Source organism: Ambystoma mexicanum, chromosome 9, assembly GCF_040938575.1.
Source record: "Ambystoma mexicanum isolate Mex_15411 chromosome 9, UKY_AmexF1_1, whole genome shotgun sequence".
Classification (NCBI taxonomy): Eukaryota; Metazoa; Chordata; class Amphibia; order Caudata; family Ambystomatidae; genus Ambystoma; species Ambystoma mexicanum.
In genome coordinates, this window is record NC_090931.1 from 673,727,826 (window position 1) to 673,743,979 (window position 16,154).

At 49.1% G+C, this 16,154-nt stretch overlaps 1 protein-coding gene across 1 annotated transcript in view; it reads right to left on the reverse strand.

The window, feature by feature from the left end:
- Positions 1–16,154, reverse strand: part of WDR12 (WD repeat domain 12) — a 484,520-nt gene that overhangs the window by 464,818 nt on the left and 3,548 nt on the right. The window lies entirely within an intron of this gene.

A 16,154-nucleotide genomic window follows, 5' to 3' on the forward strand; every position in this document is an offset into this window, starting at 1 on the left:
TCCACAGTCCAACTCTAGGCCTATCTGACCATACCACTATCTTATTAACTCAAAGTTAGGAGAATGTCTCCCTTCTCCTGGACTTTTATTAGTTTCTCACCAACTGATTTTCAATAAATGATCTTTAGATAGTCTCTAGTGACTATCAGTTTGTACAGTTGATTCATTTCAGTCTTGAGCTTTTTGTTTTCTCTTGGTTTCCTCTACAAAGAGTAATAATCCTTTGCTCTTCCCCTAGTAAACTTATCCAACAAATATCTTTTCCTTCTGGGCTATTCCTTGTTCTTCTAAATAGTTCATAGTCTTTGGTTTCTTCTTGCCATTTGACTTTATATACATCTACTATGTCCACCTTTTCTCAGGTTTCTCGGTTATAACTTGGTCCTCTATTTTAATTAGACCTTCATCCAGACTGGTACGAATTGGGTCACTCCCAAAATACTTCTCCTTCACATCTCCTTGTACTGATTTTACAATACTTTTCTCCTGACGGACTAGTATGAACAGACCAATAGTGATGCCCATTCACTCTTCTTTCTGTTATTGTGAAATTATCTTTCTCTGGACTGAGACGAGTATGAGCATTCCAATAATGATTCTCATCCACTCCAATGGGTCTCCCATTGTCCTTATTACCTTCCGTTCGTAGGGCTACGGTCACCGGGATTTTCAGTGATTTTTGAGGGCTGGCTTGCTCTCCTTCCAACTTGATGTCCTGGGGCTTTTTGCCAGCTCGTCTTCCGTCGGGTTGTCTTGGATGGCTGTACGGTATATATCGAATACCGGCTTGCCCTGTGTCTGCCGTGGCACAATGGTTTCGGCGCTGTCGCGTGGACCCTCAGTCCACCACGAATCCCTTGTGGTCGCGCCATCACTCCTGGGCTCTCTCTCTCTCTTAGGATGCAACCAGCTCTACTCCTCCTGGCTCCCTCGCTACCAACTGTAGCGCATCTGGTACTTCTGGTTCTTACACAATTGTAGGACGCAGTGCATCTTGTCTCTGCTTCTCTCCGTTGGAGTTAATGCTCAGACCCTTTTGAAACTCGCGGCTCTCTCTTCGCGTCTCCAGGCTCCTCCCATTCTTGAATTTACACAGCCATCTGGCTTCTTCTGCCGAAGTCTGTGTTCTTCCTTCTCCTCTTGTGGATTCTCTTCGAAGGGATTGTGTCCTCCGACGTATTCCTTATCTTAGATAGAAATCCTTCAGCTTTGCTGGCCTCGGAAAATTTTTTCGCCAGAGGGCGCTGCGCGTCGATGATCGCCGAGTCGATGACCCTCGACGGCCTCCGTGCCGACGTCGACGTCATCCTGCCTATAAAGGCCGCGCGCAGCGTCCGTTGCTCAGTTCCGTTTTTCCGCGCTTCGTTGTGCCTCGGAACACCGTTGCTCAGTTCTCGTCAAGATAACGTATATAATAACTACTATTTACCTCGATATCGATGGCATCCTCCTCCGACCCGACGACCCCTCGGTCCGGTTTCAAAAAGTGCCGAGACTGCGGGAAGAAAATGTCGTTGACGGACCCTCACAGGGTCTGTTTGTGGTGTCTGGGAATCACGCACCAGAGTTCGGAGTGTGAGGAATGCCTTTCCATGACGGCGAAAGCCTTGAAGGAGCGTAGGGGGAAGCTCGAGAGAGGTAGGTCAACTTTAACTTCCTCGAAAGCTTCTTCGGTAGAGTCGAGACGTTCGTCTCCTCACCATAAAAAACACTCTCGATCTAGATCACGAAGTGGCTCCCACCACTCGTCGACATCGAGACACTCGAAGAAGAGACGTAGGAGATCCCCTTCGTCATCTTCGTCGAGTTCTCCTGAGAGAGTTCATTGCCCCACAAAACGCAGCTCGCAAGCTGAGTGGGAGGAATTCAGGAAAAAGATGCTAAGCGTCTTCGAGAAAGCGGCCTCGTCCCCCTCGAAGACAGCTGAGGGTGATACCCCGGGTAAAAAACCCAAAAAATCTAAACGCCGCGAGTCGCAGTACCCGGCGGAAAAGTCAACCCGAAAGCGCCTCGAGCCATCGGGAGATAAAGCATCATCGACGCCATCGTCGAAAACTCCTTCGAAACAGAGGTCGGCGCCATCGACGCCGTTGTCGAAGGATTCATCGGCGCATCAGTCGATCGAGTCGACGCCGACGTCGACGCCGATATCGACGCCGGTGAAGGAAAGAACCACGGCTACTCCACAGCCAACGGTTAGACAAAAGACCTCCGACTCGACGCCGAGAACGTCGACGTCGTTCTCGAGCAAGACTCCGATCCTTTCGAGTTCTTCGAGGCCTAGTACACATTTCTCGACGCTTTTCACGGCGCCTTCGAGTACTTTCACGTCGGTGTCGACGACATCGACGTTTTCAAGGCCTGTGATGATGGCTCCTTCTGCATTGGAAATGGGGTTTATACCATTCCAAAAACCAATGTATCCCCCTTTAACCTCGATTTTTGAGGAAAGGGAGGATTCAGACCAAGATATTGATTTACAGAGGACCACATCACCAGAGCCAGAGACTTTCGCCTCTGAGGAAGGAAGATTAAAAAATCTTCAGGATGCACTTCAGGAAGCTAGTGGCTTGGACACTTCTCCTGAAGCAGAATTTATCAAACCAGACCCAGGAGAACATGCGGAGACTCCATATAGAGCTCTGATGTCTAGAATCATAGAATTTATGGGTTGGTCTGCACCTTCTCCTGCCTTTCAGCAGGATGACCTCACTGACATACTGGACAAGGGCCCACAGGAGGATCCTGTGGTTCCATTTCACTCTGCTCTACAGAGAAGGATTTTGACAAACTGGGAAACGCCAGAAATTATCCCGGCAGTAAATAAAAAACTGTCAACAAAATACAGGGTGGCTAGTTCTGACCCTGAATATTTGTCAAAACACCCTACTCCTGAGAGCTTGGTTGTACAGGCTGCAACCTCATCAGGCAGCACATCTGCATACCCCACTGCTCCGCAGGATAGGGATGACAAAAAATATGATGCCATGGCTAAGAAGGTTTTTTCTGCCTGTAGCATGGCGTTAAAGTCTATTAACGCGACCTGTACGCTCGCTAGGTTCAGCCACACCCTTTGGGAGTGCGCTTCATCAGCGGCTGACTGCCTCCAAGAAGGAGAGGAAAGGGACGCATTTTTAAACATCATCAGGGATGGTAAAGATGCGATGTGCGAGACCCTACAAACTGGCCTAGATTCTGCTGACAGTATCAGCAGGGCCATGGCGGCAAGTACCACAATCCGCAGGCATGCGTGGTTGAGGAAGTCTGGTTTTGCCTCTGACGTGCAGACCAGGCTTTTGAATATGCCCTTTGACGGTTCTACCCTCTTTGGAAAGAAGGCGGATGACAGTTTGGAGAAACTGCAAACGTCCAAGGCAGCAGCCAAGTCATTGGGAGCTGCTATCCGTCAGAATACCTTTCGTCCTTCGGGATCATCGTGGAGAGGACGGTCCTTTCGTTACTATTCCTCATATGGAAGGGGCAGGGGACGACCGGCTCAAAGAGGCCAAGGAAGATTTACCCGTGGTGGACGGGGTAGGGGAAAGAAAGCCGCACCCGCAGGAGCAGGAGCCACTTTACCTTCGGCAACTGCATCAGCCGCTTCAAAACCACTCTGAGGTCTCCCCTCACAGAACACCAGTAGGGGGCAGGTTAACTCACCATCTGACGGAATGGCAGGCTATTACGTCAGATGCTTGGGCTCTGGAGACAGTAGCCCAAGGTTACTGCCTGCCCTTCCTACATATCCCTCAGAGTCATCCACCGGGGAACAACCCTTTGAAGCTTCCAGATCCGCTCCTCTTGCAGGAGGTTTTAGACCTGCTAGAGAAAGGTGCCATAGAACTGGTACCTGTAGCGGAAAGGAACAAGGGTTGGTACTCCCCCTACTTCATAATACCGAAGAAGGACGGAGGACTGAGACCCATCTTAGACTTACGGGAATTGAACAAATTCCTCCGAAAGGACAAGTTCAAGATGGTGACTCTCTCTCAGATCCTTCAGGCCCTCCAGCTTCAGGACTGGTTGGTATCTCTAGACCTCCAGGACGCTTATTTCCATGTGCCGATCCATCCCAGGCACAGGAGATACCTGAGGTTCGCAATTGGCAGCTCTCATTATCAATTTCGAGTTCTGCCATTTGGGCTAACCTCCGCCCCGAGGGTCTTTACCAAGCTAATGTCGGTTGTGGCTGCAAGTCTAAGGAGGGAAGGGATTCATGTCTACCCTTACCTAGACGATTGGTTGATCAGAGCTGTATCTTCGGAACAGGCTCAGAGACAACTAGATTATGTTTGCCACTTCCTTCACAAGCTGGGCTTCTCCCTCAATTTAAAGAAGTCACAGATGATACCATCACAGAGACTCCAATTCATTGGAGCAGTCCTGGACACTTCCCTGGGAAAAGCCTTGCCACCAGAGGTGAGGGCTCGAGATATTCTGCAGATGGTCATCAGATTTCAGAATGCCCAATATCTCCCAGCCTACGACTTTCTGAGGTTGCTAGGCCTCATGGCATCCTGCATATTCCTCGTGCCGGAGGCTCGCCTGAGAATGAGATCCCTCCAGTGGGCACTGAGAACTCAGTGGTCACAGTTCTCAGGAAGGATGACAGATCTCCTTCGGATCCCGGTCAAAGTAGCCCGAGACCTTCAGTGGTGGGCCTGTCGGGAGAACATCCTGAAAGGAGAAATGTTTTGGCAACCATGGCCGGAGATAACAGTAGTCACGGATGCCTCACTCACGGGGTGGGGAGCTCACGCCAACGACTTGACCATCAGCGGTCGTTGGTCTCCATCGGAGTCCAGACTACATATCAACCTGTTGGAGCTGAGAGCCATCAGACTAGCGCTGAAGGCTTTTCTGCCGTCTGTACGGGGAAGAAACGTCCTAATAATGACGGACAATACAGTGGCCATGCACTACCTCAACAAAAGAGGAGGCGTAGGCTCACTACCACTGTGCAGAGAGGCGATGCAGCTCTGGTTTTGGGCAATTCAGGAAGGAATCTCTCTATCGGCAATTCACCTAGCCGGAGAGAAGAACTTGACAGCGGACGCTCTGAGCAGGCAGAGCACAGTCTCTCACGAGTGGGAGATAGCTCAGGAAGTCCTTCAAGAGATCTTCGCCCTTTGGGGAACCCCTCAAGTGGATCTGTTCGCCACCAGTATCAACAGGAAGTGCGACAGATTTTGCTCAAGGGAATTTCCCCCGAGAGGAGCTCTAGGAGATGCGTTCGTAGTGGACTGGGAGTTCCCACTTCTGTACGCGTTCCCTCCGGTCCCTGTCATTCCTCAAATGATCAGGAGGTTGAGAAGGTTTCGGAAGACCATGATCCTAATTGCCCCGGATTGGGCCAGGAGAACGTGGTACCCGGACCTTCTAGACATGTCCATCTGCCCTCCAATTCGACTGCCATACAGAGAGGATCTTCTCTCGCAGAAGGAAGGTCAGGTTCTCCATCCAGCCATCAAGACCCTCAACCTTCACGCTTGGTGTCTGAAAGGTTGAGGTACAAGGATTGGGACCTTCCGGATGATGTTATGGAGGTGTTGCTTTCGGCCAGAAGGCCGGCAACTAAAACTCTATACCGCTGCCGTTGGAACAAATTTTGCAGCTGGTGCAGAGAAAAGAATATTGAACCCTTTTCTTGTGGTACACCTATGGTGTTGTCATTCTTACTTTACCTGGCTAATTCAGGCCTACAGGTTGGCACAATTAAGGGCTATCTCGCAGCGCTATCAATCTTTAAGCGCACTGCAGAGGAGCCTTCATACTTCAAAATTCCATTGGTAATACAATACCTAAAAGGATTAACTAATGTTTATCCCCCGAAACCTTTTCAAGTTCCCTTATGGGATTTAAACCTAATTTTAAACTTCCTAAAGGGTGCCCCTTTTGAACCACTACACTCTTGTTCATTGAAGCTTCTCACCCTCAAAACTGTTTTGCTAATAGCATTGACATCTGCTAGAAGGGTTAGCGAGTTGCAAGCCTTATCGTGTAAACCTCCACATACAATCTTTTACAAGGACAAAGTTGTTCTTCAGGTGAAGCCTAACTTCCTCCCGAAGGTAGTCTCGGAGTTTCACATCACTCAGAAGATTATATTACCTTCTTTCTACCCTCCTCCTCATCCGGGGAAGGAGGAAGAGAGACTGCACAGGCTGGACCCTAAGCGAGCCTTGAGCTTCTATATCAGCAGATTGGCTAAGATCAGACAAGCAGACCAACTCTTTGTAGGTTATGCAGGACATAAGTTGGGCCTTCCAATAACAAAACAAACCATCTCCAGATGGATTATTTTAGCCATTCTGGAGTGCTACAAATTGGCAGGAAAGGAGCCTCCTCAAAATCTAAGGGCTCATTCTACCAGGGGTATCGCAACATCCTCAGCCCTTCAAAGAGGGGTGCCAATTCGAGATATATGTGCGGCTGCCACATGGTCGTCCGCACATACATTTACCAAATTCTATAGCCTGGATTCCTCCTCTAGTCAAGAAACTAGATTCGGCAAGGCTGTGTTACACTCTGTCCATTCTGGAAGGGTAACATAACTTTTATTACTCCCGCCTCCAGTCACAATACCACTGCTATGGGAGTCTATCTAAGATAAGGAATACGTCGGAGGACACAATCCCTTCGAAGAACTAGTTACTCTTACCTTGTAACGTTCTTTCGATGGGATGTTCCTCCGACGTATTCCTTATCGACCCTCCCATCCATCCCCGCAGTATGACTTCCTGTGGGTTTGCAGCCTATGCTCCTTCAAGGTGATTAGTCTAATCCAAAAACATTACTGGGGACTACAAAACGGAACTGAGCAACGGACGCTGCGCGCGGCCTTTATAGGCAGGATGACGTCGACGTCGGCACGGAGGCCGTCGAGGGTCATCGACTCGGCGATCATCGACGCGCAGCGCCCTCTGGCGAAAAAATTTTCCGAGGCCAGCAAAGCTGAAGGATTTCTATCTAAGATAAGGAATACGTCGGAGGAACATCCCATCGAAAGAACGTTACAAGGTAAGAGTAACTAGTTCTTCTCCGCCATATGTCCTCTTCTTCGTCCCAGTAGTATGGGGACTTAAAGGGTACTCTTCTATTCCCTGTTGGCAATAACACATACTGGTTGTCTCTTCACGTATTTTTACCAGAATGGTTTGAAGATGTTATTTTGATAGGTCATCAAGGGAGCTCCTCATGGAAAGAGGAGTCCTTGCCGCCAAACGGGGAGTCTACCCCAGTGAGGTCCCACTTACCTCTACCCTTTACCTCTACCCCTAGGGAGGGTATTGCAGAGCAGGTCTTCCTAGCCTCACAGACCCCACCCACCCCTAAATACCCCTCCTTGGGAGAAGACATGAATTCCTGCGATTCATCATAGTATTAATAACTAGGTTTGTACTTCTGGGATTAATACTGGCAAAGTCTCAGATAGCTCAACAATGGAAATGTACTCGCTCCTTCTCAATGCAGATGTGGAAAAACAATATAACTAAATGGGTTACACGTAAGGATGACTTTGACAGGAAGAGGCAGGGGAGCAAGATTCATTTGACTGGTTATGGGATGAATTATTGGACACAAAACTGGACTCAGCTAATTGAATGCTTCCATGAACTGCCTAGCTTGTAAACGTGAATGAAAAAGATGCCTCATTATTTTAATGTGATTGAATAAATTGCCTATGGATTTGGGTGTAGGGTATTTGCGAAATGAGGTACTACTGCCAATGGCTATGTAACAAGTGAGGATTAAGATTAGATCTACATGCAATGATTCACAAAATGTATGTTATGTGATTATCAATAAAGAAATATAAAATAAGGGTTTCCTGAGCTGGGCCAAAATAGTTGCTCTGAGTGAAACCCAGTCCTAGATGCTGATACACAGAAGGCCCCGTCAGTGAGATGAGTAATTAGCAACCAAGCTGACAATAATATGACACCAACAACAGGGGGACAAATGTCAAACTGCAAGCTACTAGCAGACATAAAAAGTGACTTGCCACCTCAATTCTCCACATACACACTACACAGCACATCATTTCTTACTCACCAAGAGTCCATTATCACTAGTCATTGGCGAGTGCAAATTGTGAGCCCTGCCAATATGTTTTAGCCAGAATAATTGAAGATTCCCCAGAGACCACCAGGTCCAAAACAGACGGGACATATTTAAGGCTCCCAGTTATATAGTAATTCTTTTTCTGCCATTTCCATACTATTTTTGGGCCATTATATCTGTGTTTATTATCCACATTTATTAATGATCATATGAAAAGATAATATGCTATCAGTATTTTTCTGTACTTAGTTGAATGAAAAAAATCAATTATTAAAAAAACACATCACATGCATACATACATACAGGACACATATGGAACTGAGTTATTCCACATCAATGTCAGCTCCTTTTTATCATAATAGCAAAATCGCTGCTCCTGTGATTGCTGCTGAACTAAGATATATGTTGTCAATTAGAAGGACTTCAAAGCCATTTTTTTACACCACCTTTACACTCTCCATGTTGCCACACTGCAATGCAATTGGCCTGCTGTGCTTGATTGACAGCACAGGAACCAAGAAGAAATACCTGCTTTTCTGAAAATGGAAAACACAGAGCCTTGCTTATATTTAGAGTTTAGTTTGCCATCAGGCTCTGGAAGTACACAATTACATAATTTTAGATCAGAGCTATCCACGGTTAAAGGCAAATCCAGGATGCTGGAAATGTGGGGGTCCATCAGGTGGTCGGCAGAAATGCACATCACTTTGCGACGATCAGGTTGTCAAGCTACAAGGAAGCTGCTGAGAGGTGCCAATAGACAGGCTCAGTAGTTACATGTTTGCACTATGTTTCAGCATGAACATTACGAAACTGGGGTCTACTTATCAGAACTCATTTTCAGAAATAAATGTACCAGCATTTTTATATTTAAAAGAAATAAAATCAAAAATGTTCAGGCAATTCTGCTCCCACAGACGTCATTCGGTCACTCGCTTTAAATCCATCCATGTTCTTTCCCCCCCAGCTACCTGGCTGAATGCATCTTACTTTCTCACACTCTGTGCTCCTTGCATCTTTACAAGGTTCCACAACCTCCTCTATGCCTTCCGACACTTCATTCCTCCTCCCACTTTTGTTTCTCAGAGTGTGGCTGATCCACAACACTGCAAGTAATTTTGAGTTGTTAGCAGTCATTCCACTCAGACAGCAAAAGTCTTTGATGGCCAAACATGTATTATGCTTGATATTTAAAAAGGTTCATTGTTAGGGTGAGTTTAGTTTAAAAAAAAAAACAATTTTTTTTTTAATGTAAAAAGCAAACGCATACCAAACTCAGTGTGCTTTAGGTATTTCAGTTATATGACTGAATCACTAAAAGGCATATATGACAAGATATAAAGCTCTTTGGTCATTCTTACCTTCCCAAAATGCTCTTTGATATGCAAAACAGCCAAAAACTCATTGGCATTATTGGTGCCACTTCACATTATCGATTGAGTTCTTTCTAATCAATACACACATACTGTGTTAAGCAATCACTTTTATATTCAAATACACGCCATGATACACGCCATGCATTTTTTAAACTTTCCCTTCAGAAAAGTAAATGTTGAAAATGATGCATCATTTTACAATATTAAACGCATGCCTATGCTTAAGTCAAGCACATAACTCCCAAAGATGGCACTAAAATGAAGTTCAGAAGCAAGTACTAATTTCCCTCCCTAGCCCCACATTTCAGAGGTCTTCGGCCTCCCAAAAGGTGCAAGCATGAAATAGATCATAGAGAAGTTAAACTGGTAAAGAGTAAATCTGAATGTGCAAGTGCATCAAGAAACCTGTGAAAGGATACCCAAAGCCATAAAGGGTGGGAACAAAAACTGTGTGCCAAAAGTAGTGTTTCACAGCGATAAAGGTGTCCCGTAAAGATATATGTTCAGCCATCTTTACAGAAGCTGCTCAGTTCTAAACAAGCAAATGGCGAATGGCATCCCTGCTGGGTTTATCATGCATCTTTGATGACATTCTGCTGCACGCTCAGTACTACCGGGAGAACCAACTGCAAAGTATGTTGCACAATGCATGAAGTAATCTTTACATTAATTATATTTTTTAATACAATGCAGTACTTCAAACTACAGCAAGATATCTATACCCACAAATCTCAAAATGTTCCTATGTATTGTACAGTTCGACCAACTCTACAGAGTTAAAAAAAAAACATTTTAAATTACCTTAAAGACAAGCTAGCAAGACCCATAGATTAAACCACACCCACAAAAGGTAATATAGTGCTGGAACACCCGATCCATTGCTCAATTTTACTCTTGGAGTCTTGGGTATTTTGAACAATTGCACAAACAGCAATGATGTAAACAACCATGTACCACTTCATACGTTTTAAAAGGTGCCAGCATTGTGCAGCTTCTAGGAATGCTATTGCTTCCCAGACATGAATGTTCAGGGTCATCCTGATCCATTTCTCCACCATGAGAATGCACAGACAAAGATGCCAAGAACCTTCTCCAACTGTCTATACTCTATTGAGGCGTTTATGCCTGGGCAGAGTTTAACAAACTTCACTTGTGATTTTGCCATATTCTAATGGCTTTCCATCCCAAGGGATTGGAGCTACATCAGCTGCAGCAGTTAACTTGCCTTATTTCCATTTTGCTCCCTGCCAACACAGAGCTGTAACTACGAGAATGGGGTTGAGTCCTTTTTTTTTTTTTTTAAACTTCTATTTATTCGTTTTTCAAAAAAGGAAAGAAACAAACATCAATGAACATAAACAGTAACATACTTATAAACTACGACCCATCCCTCCCACCCTCCCCCCCGTGTTGCAGCACCTAAGAGTCACTTCTCATTCTCTTCACCCCCGGGCCTCCATCAAATCGTATATGTCCAATAATCTTAGTCTCTGTGGACACCATTGGGCTCTAAAGTCGCCTTTTAAGAATTCCAGGGTCACCCCCCAGTCCGCGTAAAAAGAGCCCAATTTATCCTCTGCAGCATAGGAGGCCCACTCCAACGAGACTATATCCCATAGCTTTCTCAGCCACTCTTGCTCTGTCGGGATCGCAGCCCCCTTCCACCTCTGCGCAATGAGAGAAAGAGCTGCCAGTATGAATATCACCCTAGCTTTGCTGCATCCCCGTCCGGTCTCCTCTACCCCCACGCCCTCCTCCCTCCCAGTCTTCCCCAGCAATATCTCGCGTGGGTTTCGGAGGGGGCCTCCTCCCAATGCCTGAGCGATGGCTGTCTTAAGATCGTCCCAGAAGGGCTGTATAACAGGGCAGTCCCACCAGATATGTGTAGCTGTGCCCCTATCCCCACATCCCCTCCAGCATTCTCCTGAAACGGCGGAGTTCATTGCATGTAGGTGGGCGGGAGTGTAGTGCCAACCCACCAAGCATTTGTACCACATTTCCCTAACCTGGATCGCTTTCGCTAGCTTGGGTATCCGTGCCCATAATCTCTCCCAGTCTGCCTGTTCCATGCTGACCCCTGTGTTATTCTCCCACTTTGTCATATAGGTCCACTTGATGCTTGGGTTACCCCTCTCAAGTTGTTGGTATAGGTCCGAGACTAGTCCCTTTATGCCCCCGTGAGTTGCGAAGAACCTTTCAAAGTGGGTCAGATCTCTTGTCGCCGCCTGCCTAACAGCCGGAGACATCACCCAGTGGCGAATTTGAAAGTATCGGTGCCTCTCTCTTTCTCCCACACCAAATTCATTTTTACATTCCACAAACGATTTCACTCTCTCACCACTGAACATGTCCCTCAGTGTCCTGCAACCCCCCTCCTCCCAAGCCAGAAACGCTCCCTTTTCCATCCCTGGGGTAAAATCCCCGTTCCGGAAGATAGGGGTGAACGGCGAAGGAAAAGACGAGATCCCCCCTTTTAGCACAGACCGATCCCAGCAGTCAAACACATTTTTTGTGATGTCGCTCAAGTAGATGTGCGAGGGGCGCAGCCGTCGCGGGAGCCAGAGAACCTCTCCCAGATGATGCCTGCCACCGCCCTGTCCATCCTCACCCAGTGTTTTAAGTACTCTTTCGAAAACCATTCCCTAATTATCCTGAGCTGAGCTGCATCGTGATAACGGCGGAAATCGGGGAAGGCTAAACCCCCTCTATCTCTGGAGGCAGTGAGCAGCTGTCTGGATATACGCGCTTTCCCCCCCCCCCATACGAAACCCCGTACCAACCTATCCAGCCTCTTAAAGAACGTTTCAGGCACCCTCAGTGGGATGGCTTGAAAAAGGTAGAGAACCGGGGAAGAACAACCAACCTGAGCACCGCCCCCCGGCCCAGCCAGGAGATCGGAAGGGTCCCCCATCTCCGCAGGTCTTTCCGGATTGCTAAAAGCAGGGGGTCATAATTCGCTCCAATCCAGCCAGCCAGTGAGGGGGTGATCCTAACTCCCAAATACCGCAATCCCGAGGGGCTCCACCTGAAGGGGGATAGGTCCCTTACAACCCGCGCCTCCTCCTCCCGCAGGTAAAGATTCATAAGTTCCGATTTCTGGACATTGACCCGCAGGCCCGATGCCTCCCCGAAGGAGGATAATAGTGCTATGCAAGCTGGGAGGGACTCTCTGGGGTTAGTAAGTGTAAGCAACATGTCATCTGCGAAGGCCGCGATTTTATGTTGTTCCCCTCCAAAAGGTATCCCCTCGATCTCCGTTGTCTGGCGGATCACCAGTAGGAGGGGTTCCAGATAGATAGCAAACAGCAATGGGGAGAGGGGGCACCCCCGTTTCGTCCCCCTCTGAAGCCTAAAAGGTCTAGATACCTCTCAGTTAACCAGAATGCGTGAAATGGGATTTTTATAATTAGCGGCGACCAGGTTGATAAAGCCCTCACCGAGCCCCATCTTCTCCATCACCCGGAACAGGAAGGCCCACTCAACCCGGTCAAACGCCTTCTCGGCGTCAAGCGCCAGAAGGATCGCCGGTGTACCTGTTTTGCGGGATTTCTCAACAAGATGCGCCACCCTTCTGATATTATCTGCTGTTTGCCGTCCCAAAACAAACCCCGACTGATCCTGATGGATCAGAGTTGGAAGATGCTTTTCCAGGCGCCGTGCCAAAACCTTAGTGAAAATTTTTGCTTCGGTATTGATAAGAGCAATAGGGCGATACGAGGTACAGTCCTCCGGGTCTTTCCCTGCCTTATGAATAAGGGTGATCTTAGCTTCCTCCATCGTCCAGGATATGCCGCCCTCTTTATCAAACGCATTAAACAGCTGCGTCAAGTGTGGGACCAGGAGGTGAGAAAACTTTTTATAAAAAGAAGCAGGATAGTCGTCAGGGCCCGGTGCCTTATCACGAGGAAGAGCGGCAATAACAGCCCTCACCTCGTCTTCCGCAATGAGGCGGCCCAGCTCCTCTGCCACTTCCCTGGATACCCGCGGGAGAGGCAGGCCCTCCAAAAATCCCTCCTGTAAACGAGGGGGTGGACCCTGGGAGGAGTACAAGGCCTCATAGAATTCCACGAATCTCTCCCTTATCTCATCGTTCCGGGTAAGACGCCCACCACCTAGATCTTTCAGTGCGGTTACGGCCCTCCGATCCCTTTGTCCCCTCAACAGACGAGCCAGCAGGGTGCCCGCTTTATTGGCCTTAGCGTAAAATGTTTGTCTTGTTCTGAGCATAGCTTCTTCCGCCCTCTTATTCCGCAGAATCCCCAGTTGGCCCTCCGCCAGCCTATATGCCTTGAAGGCTCTCCTCGTGGGAGTGATCCGCAGTTGGGCTCTGGCGACCTCCACCTCTCCCTCCAGTTGGGCCTACAGGCCCCTGAGCCGCTTATTCCTTTCCGCCTGTAGGGCGATAAGATCCCCCCTAAGAGTCGCCTTAAAGGCGTCCCACCTCGTACCCAAGCTTGTATCGGAGGGGGGATTGTTCCCGAAAAATTCTTGAATCCTAACTTCCAGCTCACCGCAAATCACGGGGTCTCTCAAAAGCCCGTTCGGAAATCTCCAGCTCCACACCCCTGGCCTACGTCTCCCCAGCTTAAGGACCATCTCTACGACCCTGTGATCCGCTACCCCCGGTGGCCCCACCTCCACCGCCTTCACCGCCCCCACCAGACTAGCCGACACCCAAATGTAATCAATTCGGGATTGTGTCCTATGTACATCAGACAGGAAAGTGAAGCCCTCCTCCCTCCCCCGCAGCGACCGCCAGACATCCCGGAGGCCAGCCCGCTTCCATCTCTCCCTCAACTGGGAGGAGGCCACTGCCCGCCCCCCCCCCCGTCTCCACTCCTGGAACGATCCCCAACTCTGTCCCAGGCAATGTTGAAATCCCCCAACAACACCACCTGTCCCCTAGCGAAGTTCTCAATAATGTTTAAGAGCTCCCGTAAAAACTGGTCCTGACCCACGTTAGGCGCATATATGGACCCAATAGTGTAGCGTGAACCCAATATGGTCCCCTTAACCAACACGAACCTCCCATCACTATCCCTCAGAGCTTCCTGGAGCTGGAAGTCCGTGCCTCTACCAAAGGCAATGGCCACCCCCCGCTTTTTCGTGGGGCCTGACGCAAAGTAAATCTGGGGAAAGCCCTTAAGTCGCAGCCGGGCTTGATCTCGTTTCCTCAGGTGGGTCTCCTGAAGGGCCAACACGTCCGGCTTATGGGATCTAACAAAATGCTCCAGCTTTGTACGCTTAAGGGGGGAATTGAGCCCCCTCACATTATGAGTTTGCCACTTGAAGGAAACAACTGGACATCACGACGTGCCCGCCGTAACTTGCACCCTGAGGCATCGGGAGAATGCAAAAAGAAGAAAAAAAATATATATATATATAGGGGGCCTCACCCCCAACCACGCTTCCCTTGGTGTGGCTCTGTAAATGCCAGGCTCGTAGGGTGATTCTCCCATGATAAGTGCTGCAGGTACCAACCTCCCTCCCTCCCCCCTAAACACACCCCCTTCCCCCGTCCCACAACTAACGCCCCTCCCCAGCCCTCCCCACAGCCCCCCCAACCCCAACTCGGGAGGCCTCCCGCATGTCCCCTCCCCTTCCCCCGGACTCTCTCGTCCTTGCATGATCCAAGAAGTGCATCCCCGCCCCCTCCCCTTTTCCAATCATAGCCAACTTCCCACCACCCCCTTTCACATCCTCCTCCCCCCCGCGTCAGCCACATCCACTATATCAGCCACATCCACTGTATCAGCTGGAAGTCCCCCAGTCCGGGGACCCCCCCTCATCTCCCCCCCGAGCGGGCTCCACTCTCCCCTCCTGCGGACGCTTCCGCGTCGACTTCTTCTTTACGTTGGGGCACACTGTGGACCACACCCACGGCCTCGCCCCATCCCCCGGAGCGGGCCGATCGCACACGGCGTCCCCCCCGGAGACTCCAAGATCCAGGTGAATAATGTTGGCCGCCTCCTCTACACTGGTGGCCCTTCTTTGGGCGCCCTCCCATTCGAACACTAACCCAAACGGGAAGGTCCACTTATATTTGACATTCTTTCTTGAGAGTTCTTTCAGCACTGGCGCATCGCCCCCCTCTTCACCAAAGTACTGTTAGCCAAGTCCTGAAACAAGGAGATCTCCTGTCCCTTATAGTGCAGTGGTTCGCGAGACCTTGCCGCCCTTAAAACCGCCTCTTTTTGGGCGTACCTAGAGAATGCTGCCAGCACATCACGCGGCCTGGCGCCTGGGCCGCGGGGAGGTCGGCCCACCCTGTGTACTCTGTCCAACTCTATAGCCGCGGGGTCTTCCCCTCCCAGCAGGCCCATAAAAAGTCTTTGCACCTCTCCCTTCAGCTCCCCATCTGTTACGGACTCCGGGAGTAGCTTCACCCTTATATTGACCCGTCTCGATCTGTTTTCCAAGTCCTCCAGTTGGATTTCTAGGTTGCGGGTCGCTAGGTCCAGGCGGTCAATCGCTTCCCCGTTGGCCGTACCGTCCTTTCCCAATTCCTGTAGGCCTCTTTCCAGTATATCGGTTCTCTCCCCTAGCTGAGCCACCTCCTGCTTCAGTTCCCCCAGGGCCATATTTAGGTCCGACCTCAACAGCTGAAATTGCTCCTGGAAGGCTTTGGCTAGAGTTTCTCCTAAGGCGTGCATCTCACCCCTGAGATCCCTCCTGGTCAGGGGCTCCCGGTCCTCCGCCTCTCCGGGTACTTGG